Source organism: Ostrea edulis, chromosome 8, assembly GCF_947568905.1.
Source record: "Ostrea edulis chromosome 8, xbOstEdul1.1, whole genome shotgun sequence".
In the NCBI taxonomy this organism is placed as follows: Eukaryota; Metazoa; Mollusca; class Bivalvia; order Ostreida; family Ostreidae; genus Ostrea; species Ostrea edulis.
In genome coordinates, this window is record NC_079171.1 from 45107550 (window position 1) to 45122243 (window position 14694).

General features: G+C 36.0%; 1 long non-coding RNA gene across 2 annotated transcripts; it reads right to left on the reverse strand.

Annotated features, from left to right (window-relative positions):
• Window positions 1-11116: 11116 nt before the first annotated feature.
• On the reverse strand, window positions 11117-13536 carry LOC125661385 (uncharacterized). 2 transcript variants are annotated; one of them, XR_008797621.1, is made up of 4 exons: window positions 13422-13536; window positions 12479-12615; window positions 12082-12203; window positions 11117-11824 (listed from the first exon to the last, which is right to left on the reverse strand). It is a non-coding gene; the product is annotated as an uncharacterized LOC125661385 (long non-coding RNA). The 2 variants fall into 2 exon arrangements; XR_007364881.2 differs by having other exon boundaries at window positions 12479-12608; window positions 13422-13515.
• Window positions 13537-14694: the final 1158 nt, after the last annotated feature.

Here is a 14694-nt window from a genome sequence, read left to right on the forward strand (position 1 = left end):
TGACCCAATGATAGGTTGTATTGGAAAACCAGATCGTTATAACGACCATAATATTTAGCATTTAATATGGCATTTGTTTTACAATTATCAAGATATATCCAGGAGTCATTTAAAATTTAAAAGTGCACATCACTGGGTTTGTGGATATAAAGATGGAGGGTCAATGTTGCCCCAGGGGTTACATGTAGCATGATAAAGAATACTCGCTGCTTTGGACCTGAATGCACAAGATTAACTTTGAAGGTATTTGATGTAGAGTTGGTGAACTCTCAATATGAGTGAAAAATTCTCAAAAGGAAGTATAAGAAACTAAACAAGCATTGTAATTGCATTCGAATGCTAGTAAGTACATTCATTATATGAACAGGTGGTTGGTATGCATTTTGATTACTGTCTTTTCATAATTTCCTAATATATATATAGCAATCTGTGTTTTACTTCTTCATTTACAAATACATTTTCTTCATTAATTCATTTTTCAGGTGCATCTTGGGAACGATTCGAAATATGGGTGCAAAGTTCACCAACCTCAGCAATGGGACTGTCAGACACTTTTATCACATGCAACTTCAGTTTGGTGTGACTCAGATAAGTATGTTTTCTCAAGGAGTATGACGTGGAATTGACCATTAATTGGTTACATGGTGTTTTACATGAACGAGATGCATAGCTGAGTAATTGATCTCGTAAGATTTAGGTTGCTATTGAAAGTTTATTCAAAGACCACGCATGTTCACTTAGCGGTATACCTTTAAGCATTGCTGTTGATGGGCGATGTGATTCTCCAAGTAAATGAAATACAATAGCATTAAAAAAAAATTAAATGTTAGTAGTATTCAAGTTCGGAGCAGAAGAGAAATATGTCATAAAAAAGCAAATCAAACGACAATTTAATCATGTTACTTTTTTTGTAGTAAATTCTAAATCTTACATTGGTAACTATTTGATCAAAATTTTAGTGCCAGCAGATAAACAGAAAATTTTATGGATACAGTTACAAAGGCTATACTCCATATGGAGGTTGGCGATTCAAGGGAAGTACGAAGACATAGTCCTGGAATGGAGAAGCTTTTAGTGAAAAGGAAATTGATGCAACGGGTTCATCATTTGAGAGGTAAAACACAATTGCAACTCTTTTGAAAATACTTTCATTTCTAGAAATCAAAATATGTTCACAGTACTCCAATAAAGATGAAGGCGGGTGTTTCGCCATATAAGGGAATATGATAATTTGTAAAATAAATTCTGTAAGGTTTACGGGCTGAAAATAGCTATTTTTCATATACTGAAAACAATCAAGTAAAGCAAAGCTATCTCCCGGGGTATAAAATTGCCATCACCACTTCAGACAAGTTTTGACGCCAATTTTGATTGGTTGACAAATCTCCAACATTGAAAAGCTCTATAATAATGTCGTCTGTCACTAGCAGGTACAGTGAAATTTAAAATATAATTCTATCTTTCCCAGTAAAAATGTATACATCAATATCATCAGTTACTCGCTGAATGTGAGGACAGTCCCTCTAGGAGATGTTTCTGATGGACAATGACAACGAGGAAGCAATATTGTTCTTTCAGATAAAAGAGAACGAGAGGCCCACAGGCCTTATCGGTCACCCGAGTACTAGTGAAAAAGTATCACTACTCCAAAGGGCTATGAAATCTAGATTTTGTTTACTGTTCTGAATATCTAAGCTAAATTCTAATTTTCAGCAACAGTATAAAACAAGATGTGTAAAATTGCCATTTTTGTACATCCTTTTCTACTATTCCTTTGTATACATTTATATTTTATTTAGCATCAGCAAACTTACAGATAAATACTGTATACTATGTTTGGCCCCACCCTGAGGTCAGAACCCCTACCCCGGGGATCATCAAATTTACAATTTTGGTAAAGGACTACCTGCTCTTTCTAAATATCCATTTACGTTCAATTTAGTATCATTAACACTAAAGAAGATGTTATCTAAGTGTTATACACATAAACACCATATAGTAAGTTTGGTCCCACCCTGGGGTCAGAACCTCTACCCCGGGAATCATGAAATTTACAATTTTTGATAAACGACTACCTGCTTTTTCGAAATATCCATTTAGTTTCAATTTATTATCAATAACACTAAAGAAGATGTTATTTAAGTGTTTTACACATAAACACTATATACCATGTTTGGCCCCGCCCTGAGGTCAAAATCCCTACCCCAGGGACCATGAAAGTTACAATATTGGTAGAGGCCTTCCTGCTCTACATCACTATGCATTTAGTTTTTCTTACACGTGTGCAGTTGTAGAGAAGATTTTGAAAATTGGTCAATTTTGGGCAGTTTTCGCCCCGCCCCTAGGGCCCCAGAGGTGCTGGAGTACTGAAATTTGCAATTTATGCCCCCCTTGTCACAAAAATGCTTCATGCCAAATATGAAAAGAATTGAACAGGTAGTTATGAAGAAGTTAAACTGTTCAATTGTTAACGCACGACGGACGACAACCAATTGCAATAGGTCACCGAGTTTACTCAGGTGACCTAAAATGATGAGTTTTATAGTAGCAGAAGACAAGATCAACGAATCTGAAGAAAGTGATATCATGCAAGATGCACTGAAAATGAATGCATGCTGCAGGATTGGAATTATATAAAGCTGCCTAAAGTTAATTCTACGTTTAACGTCACCCGCACGCGTAGGTTTCGGGGAAATTGCCGTTTTGAAAAAACAAACAAATCCGGATTTGAAGTAGTCGTTCGGGTTTGGTTTTTCATTTAGCGACTTAATTCTACATCCCGCGTAAGAGGGAAACGCATGCAAAATTGGATCAGAGGTCCTTACGTGAAGAAAATGGAAGTATATGCCACTATTGAAGCAAAGAAAACGTACAAAGATGGTTTGAACCGAACTAATCTCAGCGAGATTCGTCGAAGCTGGACTGACGCCTCTTCAGAATGTCAGACCAGTGTCACACAAAGTGAAATCTTGCCTGAACTTCGGCCGCTTTTTGCGTGTAAATCCCACAGTAAATAAAGATGGTTATTATCGTAGCCGTTGCAAACGGCAACCATTTCATATAAAATGTACCTTCTCAACACTGAAGAGTTCCGATACACTATTTCATGACAGTTTGTACTACGATTGGTAATACATAACTTACTGATTGATAATTACTTTGTACAAAGCATTTAATCAGAAAAATTAAAAGCACTAAAAAGAAAACTGCAATATTTTAATCAATTTATTTGAAGGCTTCCTAAACTATTGGAATCCTGCCTTGTATTTGTAGAAGTGAAGGTACAATCCCGATCTTTAGTTGTAGTACACCAAATTAGCATCTTTCTACACTGATTAATAGTACATAGAAAATTGTATAACAAAAAACAAACCAACACAAAACAAAGTAAAGCATATTTTAAACTTTAAGATGTGTCGTTACAAAAATGTATGAAATATTGTCATAATAATTTTAATTGTAACTGTGGGTCACATGTGTCTAGCAACTATTTCCACAAAAGAAGTTTTCCTTTAGTTTGCTATGTTTGTGGAGATGAAAATCCATTGGATGTACCACCTGATGTTATCGCAAGCCACTCCTCCGCTCACCCAATCTGCATGGTGTGTTCGCAGAGGGGATACAAACCCAAATTAAGGAAAAAGTCTTTGCTGGGAAAACGCCAAAATTTACTTGGGACTTGAAAATCAAATATACAATGTGTTTAATTTGACATATTACTTTTTGGTCACTAAATTGGGTGATTTTAATTGACTTGGACTTGAATATAAAACCCAACAATATATATTATTATACCCCCCGCAACAAGTTGTGTGTGTGTGTGGGGAGGGGGGTATACTGGAATCAGGTTGTCCGTCTGTCCGTCCGTCTGTAGACGCAATGGTTTCCGGGCTCTAAAGCATTATCCTTTCCACCTACCGTCACCATATCATATATATGGACTACCCATGGGATGAAGATATTCCCTATCGATTTTGGTGTCCAAAGGTCAAGCGCACTGGACATCGAAGTAGCAATATGGTTTCCGGGCTCTAAAGCGTTATCATAACTTTCCACCTACCGTCACCATATCATATATATGGACTACCCATGGGATGAAGATGTTCCCTATCGATTTTATGGTCAAAAGGTCAAAGGTCAAGTGCACTGGATATCAAAGTAGCAATACGGTTTCCGGGCTCTAAAGCGTTATCCTTTCCACCTACCGTCACCATATCATATATATGGACTATCCATGGGATGAAGATGTTCCCTGTCGATTTTGGTGTCAAAAGATCAAGCGCAATGGACATTGAAGTAGCAATATGGTTTCCGGGCTCTAAAACGTTATCCTTTCCACCTACAGTCACTATACCATACATATGGACTACCCATGGGATGAAGATGTTCCCTATCGATTTTGGGATCAAAGGTCACGCGCACTGGACACCGAAGTAGCAATATGGTTCGGTTTGTCATGCCATTTGTTTTTTTACACACATAAAAGAGGTAGTTTATACCTATTGCCAACACCCTTTGGGAGATTGGGGTACGCGGGGGTATTCTTAGTGAGCATTACTCACAGTACCTCTTGTTTGAAATTGTTGATTTTTGGGGTCACTGAATAGGTGATTTTCAATAAATACACCTTTGTTTAAAATTTTTGTTTGTTTATTTTTTTTCCTCCCTCCCTCGTAGGTTTTGAAGTTTTGAGGTGACGTTAAACGTAGAATTAATTTTGAACAGCCTTAAAATTCTAAAAACAAAATCCTGCTGATTGTGCGTCAAGAGGAATCCATTGAACAGACAAATTCAATTACCACAAAGAATGGGACCAGAATTCCTTTGGAAAAGGGATCAAGAATGGCCGACAATCTCAGAAACTTCTTTCGAAAATGACGAATTCACAGATGACTCAGAAGTTAAGAAGGATGCGTTATCTGCTTTATATCTGTTTATTACAGTCTTCGATAGATGATCCAATAAGAAAACACAAGATATCAGTCTGGTGAAATTAAAGATAGCCTCATTGGTATTACTAGCAGTGAATCATGGAGTGTTGTGTGTTAATGATATACACTACCCGCAGCAAGTTTGACGACAATACCTTGGTAACTTCTCTAAATTCTTAACGGTAATATGAAACAATATTATGAAGAATTGAGTTATGAATTGGAATTCATTAATCAAGGTTTCAAGAATTCATTTTAATTTTTTTTCCCCAATGCAAGACAACGTCACAACAGTAATCAAATGTACTCGATCACGAAAATGATCTTTGACGTTCGCGGCTTATCTCCCTTGCTGGTGACGTCAGAAAGACATACTATGATGTAAGCAGCCATAGACTGGTCTGAACATTACCATACACTTATCATTATTAACCAGTCAGTATCATTTCAACCGATTAGGAATAAATAGGATCGTAATCGATCATCTTGTTCGTCCTCCGATGAAAAATCGACGACGTGGCTGACATTTGCATTAATTATGAAATCAAAGTGATATCCTTGTATAACAAAATATGGTTCCTCATTCAAAAACTCTTCCAGTTGCAAATAAATCGTGTATGGGTGTGCTTTCGTTTTGATTCGCATAACTGATTCTGGTCTCTTATGACGTCACAAATTCTGGAAATCGGGAACGATAATCGAGTAACGATTTTCTATTCCAAGTGCATTTTATGAGGAGTCTATGAAACAAAGTTGATAATCATGGAGATAAAGGGTATTGTTAAAAACCGTCTCCTATGACCACCAATGCCTGCTAATCAGGATAGAGCTGTATTTTGTCAATATAATACACTTTATACCTTACTATATTTTTCAGTTAAACGTATTTTTTTTTATATCTAATACCGTTCGGTTAATTAATGAATTATCTGCGAAAATGATAACAACGATGGTTAATTGGTATGTCTAAGATTTTCCCCATATTGAGACGTCACCAGTTGTAGGTTAAATACCACAAATTGGCGATCAGGGCCGTAGCAGCGAGAATTCTATAACATACCAACGTCTGCCGCGACACGGGACCCAACGTTAGAAGTATTGCTTTACTATGACTGAGCCCAATGATAGAAAACATAATGTAACAACATCTTAATTCGTGACCCCTTGATTAACCATGGGCCATAGTTTGACACAGGAAATTGCTGCTATGAGGAAACCATCTTTTCAAGAACAGGAAGTGTACTATTTCTCAAATTAAATTGAAAGCATGCTTGTATAAAATTGAAAGCATGCTTGTATAGTATGTTCATGTATAGTACAGAAAACAGTGGTCACCATGGTAAAGATGGAACCACAGCAGTGTTTAAAAGTTTAATAAACGTATGTATAGGGAAGCATCGTCTTTGAAGAGTGCAAATAGTCAAATTAATAATATAATATCCTATATGTACACGAGTGTTTTTAACAGAAGTTCAGATTCCCGTGACAAGGATACGACAGATGTCCAGTTCAGGATGAAATACCATCAATTCCAAGACTGAGACCGAATGACATTGCCGCCAATCCTTCCATTAGTTTATGCTTGACATCCAGCTCTTCTGCATTTAGCCACCCCCTCTACCAGCACATTATCAACCATTACTGCCCCCCCATTCACAGATGTATTGTCTACCTCTTCTGTCAACCAGAAGCAGTGAAGAAGCAGAATCTTTTACTTCTGCAGTACTAGCAAACGCAACCTTTAGTCTTATCCACTCCATGTACTAATTCTGCTGCACTCAGATCAATGGCAAACGTCATTTCAGTTAACGTGTTTTGCCGGACCATGGAAATTGAGCGGATGTGAAAGGACTGCCAAGCGAATGCGACATACGTGAAAAGCAGAGGTCCAGTCAGGCAGCTGCTGCCTCCATCTGTTCTAAGTCAAACTTTTGTAGATTTTAGCACAATCATTGTTTTGGGAAATGAGGAAATCGTGGCAAGATACGTTTACGCTATCGGGAATACAAGACGAAGACATTTGCAGAGGTCTATGGATGTAATGGAGGGATTTGAAGAAGGTAGTGAGTGGAATTAATACAGAATTCAGAAGAATGGGGAGACGGGGACATTTATGGCTACAGAGAACAGTGTGTAGAGAGGATGCAAGCTGTCCTTGAGGGAGACCTCGTACAATGTACAGCGATTGTGAGAATGAATAACTACATGATACAGTTGCATTAGCGCAACCTTTCCAGCTAGATCATTTTGCCTTTCAGTTCATATGGTATAATTTCAGCACATAGGACCAGCTAGTAACTGCATTATGCCTGGTTAAGTGTTCATTTCAATATTCAAAACATTTTATCTATTGCTTTCCTAACAGGCCATTGTGGGATATTGTTTTACAGAGGCTTATGTATATACCTCTGGTATATCCAGGGCTCCGTGTTTGCCCAACTCCGTTTTGTATTGCTTATACGAGTTATGAGATTGATCACTCTTCGCTATTTTTACCTTTCGTTAAGCAGGATTATTCCTGAAAATAACTTTTATTTTGCATAATAGTGTGAAATGAAGTTTTAAACCATTTACTTTTGGAAGTATCAATCAGGCTTCAGATCCCACTGCTTTTTTGTCACAGTTAACTTGGTAGAGAGGGCAATATAAAAAGTATATATTTTAAAATATCATACAGGATACTTTTACGATTTACAGTTTAAAAGATAAATAAGAAAATTAATTTTTCTAAAAGAAGCTGTTAAATGAGCCAAAATTAATACCATGAATTTCACATGCGTATTTAATTGATCGATGACACGATCATGTATGCTGTTGCACCATAAAAAATGTCCACTAATAACAAAACAGATTGATTGATTGATTTGCTCCGCCACACTCAACAATTTTTCAGTTATCTGGTGGCGCCCAGTTTTTACTTGTGGAAGAGAGAACCCAGATACAATGTACCTGGGAAGAGACCACCAACCTTCCGAAAGTAAACTTTCTCACTTACCGGCGCGAGCGGGATTCGAACAGAGGTGAGAACAAAACAGAAGAATGCCATTGTGAACAATATTACTCACGGGTTGAATAAATGCATAGGACCAACGGCTGCGTTCATATTTTGCCCATTAGAGTTTTATATGAAGTGTAGACCTAATTACATGATTTTTGTAAAACGCTTCCACCAACATTTAATTTAGCTTAATGAATTTAAGATCCACATGAAATTCTTTTCCTATTGTAAAGAAATTCCTAATATTTATATTTTACCGCTTTGTATCGTGTTTGCTACATTAATTATTCTAATTGTAACATTCCATTCCGTGTTTTAGCATCACCCATTTCAAAGGAGGCGAATGACGAAGGGATGAAGCTGTCAAAGCAACAGATATGAAGAATTGGAACTTGTAGAGACAAAAGCAAAGAAATTGATAACAACTCAAAAACTGGAGTCAGATCGTATTGAATGGAAGCAGAAAGAAACCGATGATATAGGTCCGACAAGGCTGTTGGATGAAAGGCTATCACAGGATTTGCTTACCTTAATCCTCTGGGTTCATTGGGCCGCCACCACATGGTTCTGGGGGTTCCTTCTTTAGCTCAGCAATGTCTTCCTAGCAGTTTCACTTCTACTGCACCAGGTCCGCCTGGGTCTCCCTCCCTTCTCTTGTCCTGTGCGGGGACTTACGAAAGGTGTGATAATCCAGCTCCATCTCCCTTTTTGTGAGTGCTTGTTGTATGGATACAGTTCTATTTACATACCTATAAAATACCCCATATCCACTGGTTAGGTTAGAATGTAGGGGTTTGTACAATCCAAAGATATGCCTCAGGACACATGAGAGGTGGGAACAGGTGCCCAAGAGGAGCATCCAGTTGACTTGTCACATCTGCTATCTACATTAGCTCTTTTGAAGACCAATGATATATATTATCTTGCTTCAAAATACTCCTTTGTCCAGTTTGATTATAAAGTGATGGTACCATTTTTATGTTGGCATTACATATGGTCCTACTCACTGAAGCTCCGTCTGCGTGGCTCAGTATTACAGCCCCGTTATTCTCAATAAATCACAATATGACCTATGAATCAGAATGCGAATGTGAGTTCTTTATATTTAGGAGCAAAGTCAATTTATAACTTTCAATCAGAATCCGGCCTTCTATTCACTGTCGAAACCACAATTTGCCAGCTAAGCTGTCGTTTTGTAAATATCGACAAAATAATGAATGAGTTATCATTTCACTTCTCCAAGTGAAATTATTAAGTCAATCATTAGCCTGGTACCCGAGGCCTTCCGATGTTCAAAGAACGAAGGCCAGGCATCAGATGTCGAATGGATTCTTCCACTGATCAAAATCCAATATGGCGGACTCAATGGTAAGTAATGGGAATGTACGTAAATGAGCGTATCATGGCTTAATTAGCTGTGTCACTTTCGATTTTATGTCATTAATTGCCAGAGACAGGCCTTAGGAAATGTATAATACTTGGTTTTCCATGTGACACGCTTGTTTGATATAGTCTTATCCCTTTGTTTTCAAGTAAGTAGGTGATTCATCAACTCGCATATTTTTCACGTGTGTTAAATTAAATCTAACCGTGTCACTTCGTTTTTTCTACTATTGATGGGTTGTATTGGGTTGCTGGCGAAGATACATACTGAGTTTTATAGATGACACGCGCCAGTTTTCTTATTTTAAACCGACAATTTCAGATCGAATTTCCTCGACTCATTTTGACTGGTTATCCTGGCCTTGTTAAACAGTAATATGTATACGGTGTGACCGTTGGGCCGAGCGAAGCATGTACGTAACTCCGTGTCCCGAGTGGTAATCATAATTCCGTTAAGTACGGTAGATTATGATTCTTTTATAAATATATATTTTGAATGAAATTTCCTTGCGCTAAACACCCAGTAACATCTCAATATTAAAGGAGTTTATATGGGGACAACAGTTTTACATGATCCGCAAGGCGACGTAAACTGTGCATTGTGACGTCACATTTAACCTCGACTTTTTTCTCTTTTTCAAAGCAAACAATTATAAACAACAATAATACATTCCGTATGCAACGAAAAAGGCCGTTAAAACCAAACAAAATTAACCAATAAATTCAAAATGGTTAAAAAGTAACCGTAATTTTATCGTATCTTCTTATTTAAAGAAACTCATGAACTCGTTCATCTATTTAGTCGTATTACGGTTTTATATGTATTTATTTGCTAAAACCTGTTACAATGATAATTATACTATTCACTTTGAACAAACTGAGTGTTTAAATTACGAATTGCACGTTAGAGTCTTCTATTATTGACATTCAAAATAAAACACGAATAACTGTTGAAACAGGTAATGAAAAAATAAATGGCGGCGCCCATATGGATCATGAAAATTTCAGTGAATGTATATAGAGATGATCTCTTTTTCTTTTGCTGATTTTGACTTTTTTCTTTTACATACGTGTTACCTTTAGAGCCTTGCTTCGCGGACGGGCCTTCGGCCCGTCCGAGCTTCGCTCGGTATAAATATTATTGCAACTGCTAGCTGTTTATGAGCCACCCTTGCAGTTTGTAAATAATTGATATTAAGCAAGATAACATTTTATTCTAGAAAGATGCAATTTAAATCTACATGCACTAATTATGTAAACACAATGTGGAAATAAGTTTTGACCTCAAGATCGAATGCCTGTATAGTTGTATATTGTTTAACATCCCTCTCGAGAATATTTCACTCATATGGACCCAAGAACTTCCATCCAACGACTTTCAGGCCCTTTTATGTTGTGATCTTATGTTGGTTCAGTTCTTAATATATTTTAATGTACATCATATATATGTCAGTTACAATCATTGTTTGATTCTCTATTGTTTAAAATTCATCCATATTCAAGGGTCGCCTTCAATTGCCTGCATTTAGACCTATACTTGGTACTTTGGCCTTTTGAGCAGTGAGGATCAGACTGTTCTTAATTGTGCCACAATATTTCAGTTAACAATCTTATTCAATGATCACTCTATGTTAACTCTTTTTTCATAATATGCAATCAGGTGCAGAGAATCTATTCTGACCCAGATAAAAACTGGGTTACAAAGACATTTCTCTCATCTAGATTTAAAGGTATTTCACATACAGAAATGCTAGATTTGTCTAAATTTCAGAATATTAGACTTTCTTCATGAACAAAGAATATATTCAATTCAAATGCTTTATTGACGACTAGCAAACATGAGGCATACATTATATATACTAAGCTGTATGTATATTATATATATATACATATATCACCAACCAGTATCAACTGTACAAGAATAATACAATATGTACTCTTCAAGGCTACTAGTTCTTAATATATGCCAACATGGTGTACTGGTGCACACTTTCGTATCTGTACGATGGAGGAACAGGTTCGATTCCTGTTGTTGGCTTTCCTTTGAAAGAACAAGTAGAGATCTTCCATTGTTTAAAAATACTTCAATATATCATAGCATTTAATGTCAAAGACACACACTTGCACAGAAAACATGTTTACTAGTCTAATGAAATAGCTAAATTTCATTTAAAATAATTATTTGCATAGAAAAGGTTTCTAATAAAAGAAGGTTGTGATCAAGCATTTCTTGTGCAACACATTCCCATCTGAAAGTTAGCAAAATTCCTCATAAGTTTTATCCCCAAGTAACTGAAACATGTCTGTGTTGCATGTATCCATTTCAAAGATTCTTCAATTTCCACATGAAACAATGCCAAATCTCCTTTTTCAGGTCTTTTATGTCATATATTTCTCTGGCCATACAGTGGAATGAATTACTACTCCTCCTACTGTTAGCTAACTTCTTGATCTGAGAACTGACACTCTCAAACTTCCTCCATAAGTCTTTCTCAAAAAGCTCACCTCTGATCTAAAAATTAAAAACAATATCACAAAACATCAGTATAATCAGTAAAGATTTGCATTGATATGGATTAGGAATAGTAGTAAATACACACTGCACATATATCATAAATATTAATTAGGTCGTTATATGTATTTTATCATAGATAAATAATGAAACAAGTCTGTAATTTTTGCAGAAGATGAACAACCAACTGTGAATTGTGAATGTCAATATATTTCCCTTTTCATCTAAAGTTTTATATTCATGAAGGTTTTACTTACACAAACAAGAGGGAGGGAATGCTGATGTCTGCTTGTATGCATCCCATATTCTTCACTTCCACTCAAACAATTCTCATTTTCAAGGAAGTCTTCTGAAGATCTGGCTTCTTTTTTTAAAGGGTCTGCATGATGCACATGAAATAAAACAAGGTAGGTCAGTTCATTCCATACAAAAAAATCATGCACTTTTCACTATTGTGTTTTATCAATACAGATATTGTCAGTATCTAATATAATCAATTTGGGATTGAATTTCTTCCACTAACAAATAGAACATATTTTAGAATATGATAAACTTCTCACACCTTTAGATGCCAGAAATAATTGTTTTTGTTATTGCTGTAAGAGGTGGGAAACTTGAAATAACAGACTGTAACAAATTGATTTAGTTGTTAACCTGTTCTGGAAGTCTGTAATTCTTCATTCAAGTTGGATGTTAATTCCTTCCAATATGAATTAGTGTGGAGGAGGATGGGTCCTTGAATACTCCTTTAGAATTTCTTTCTCTGTCTTTTTCCATCTGGAGTCTGTAGACTACATGGTAAAATAAAGAGATCAATCTGGTTATCTTTCTTTTCCTTTTTCCACAAAACTATATTAAGAGTCATTAATTTGGTACACAAGTACCACAAATTTAATGTATTGAAAACTATCTTGAAATTTGCAATACAGTGAGAGGAACATAAATGCAAAACGTTTTGGGGGACGAATGTCTTGGGTTTCTCCAGATTGTGATCTTCTACATTTTTTCTTTGAAGCTTTAGCAGGTGTGATTTTATTATCAAATCCAAGCAGTACAATGAGTTTGTACAAAAGCATAACAATGAAATGTTACTATAGTGCCATATTGTGTACTTCACATTATGTAAAATTTGTTTTTGTTGTGATACAGAATTCCTGGCTACTACAGCCTAAGATTTTTAAATTGAAGTGTATGAACTCAGTTCTCTCATAAAGAAGACAAATAATTTGAGTTACAAACAAATGCAAAATATAATGCTAACACAAAAATAGAATACCTCAATGTATAACTTTTGGCAATATATAAAAATTGTGGACCGACCCACAAATATAATTTTAGACAAACAGGACAGTGAATCAGTGAGGAATAGTAACTGTTGACAATGAAATTGTTAGTGACCCCTTCTGAAATCTGAAGAATATTCAAAGTAAACCAAAGTAACGACAGAAACTTTAAATCAAGCCTATTGGATCAAGCATAAAGTTGGCAGGTCAACATAAGAATTAAATAATTACATTGTCAGACACCATGTTACTGAATTATAAAATGCATAAATAGCCTTATCTGCTACACAAGGAATATATATATCTTATTATACCTGTTGGCATGGTTTTGCATATTCATGAAGCATTATATATGAGGGTGTTTTTTCATCTACTATCATGTGTTTCTTCTTTCCATATGTATGGAAATTCATCTGAAATTAAAACGATTAATTAATATACATACATTGTAATATTGAGAATCTGTAAAATTGTACACTATAAGTCCAATAAAAGCTTAAAACACCCCTATCATCGCACAAGAAAGTCATCATATAAACTTCAGCTATAGCCTATAGTCTTATCAAAGTAAAGCACGTCATTAAATCTATATGTAATAAAACATTATCCAAAAATGAGTCGAGGAAATTCGATCTGAAATTGTCGGTTTAAAATAAGAAAACTGAGAAAATAGAGAATCTGACTAGAGATCCAAGGGGCCTGAGTTCGAATCCCGGTCTGTTCCTTTGCATTTCCCCCTTCCAGAATTAATAATACTCTTGCATTTCGTGGTATACATCGGCATTCTCCTGACAGACGTAATTATCGTGGTCTGTGTAATATCTACACATTGGATCGATATTCCTAGAACTTTACCACTCTGCAAACAAAAATGTTTTCATTTATTACAATCCCGTAAGGTACGTACGTCGACCTCCCATGTAGTCGGATCCATCGACATTTTTCTTCATCAATGGTCATTTATTTTATCAAGTTGTTCTGGACATCTTGTATCGGTATCCCGTGCGGATTCGGGTTAGACTAAGTCCTCGGTATCCTTGAATTGTCGTAAGAGGTGAGTTCATGGGGCGGTCCTTTGAATGAGAAAGCTAAAACCAAGGCCCCGTGTCACAACAGGTGTGGCACGATAAAGATCCCTCCCTGCTCAAAGGGCGTAAGCACCGAGCGCAGGCCTATTTTGCAATCCTTTACCGGCAGTGGCGACGTCTCAGTATGTGTGAAATATTCTCAAGAGGGATGTTAAACAATCTGTACTACTCAAAATTTGATAAGGGTCATAAATATTTTTCTGTTTAAAAATTAACAAGGGCACCGCTAAGCGGAGCATCCCCTCGCGGCAGGAAATATCATGAACATATGCATGCATTATCAAGGCATAAATGAGGCCAACATATCGATATATTTATATATATATATACATACATATATATATATATATATATATATATATATATATATGATATAATAATTACCAGATTTTTATACCGTTTAATAAAAATTGAAACTTTTTGAATAGAACACGAGGATGAAACACTGACATTTATAGTTTTACATTTTGACTAGTTGCGCGAGGGGATAATAACTGCA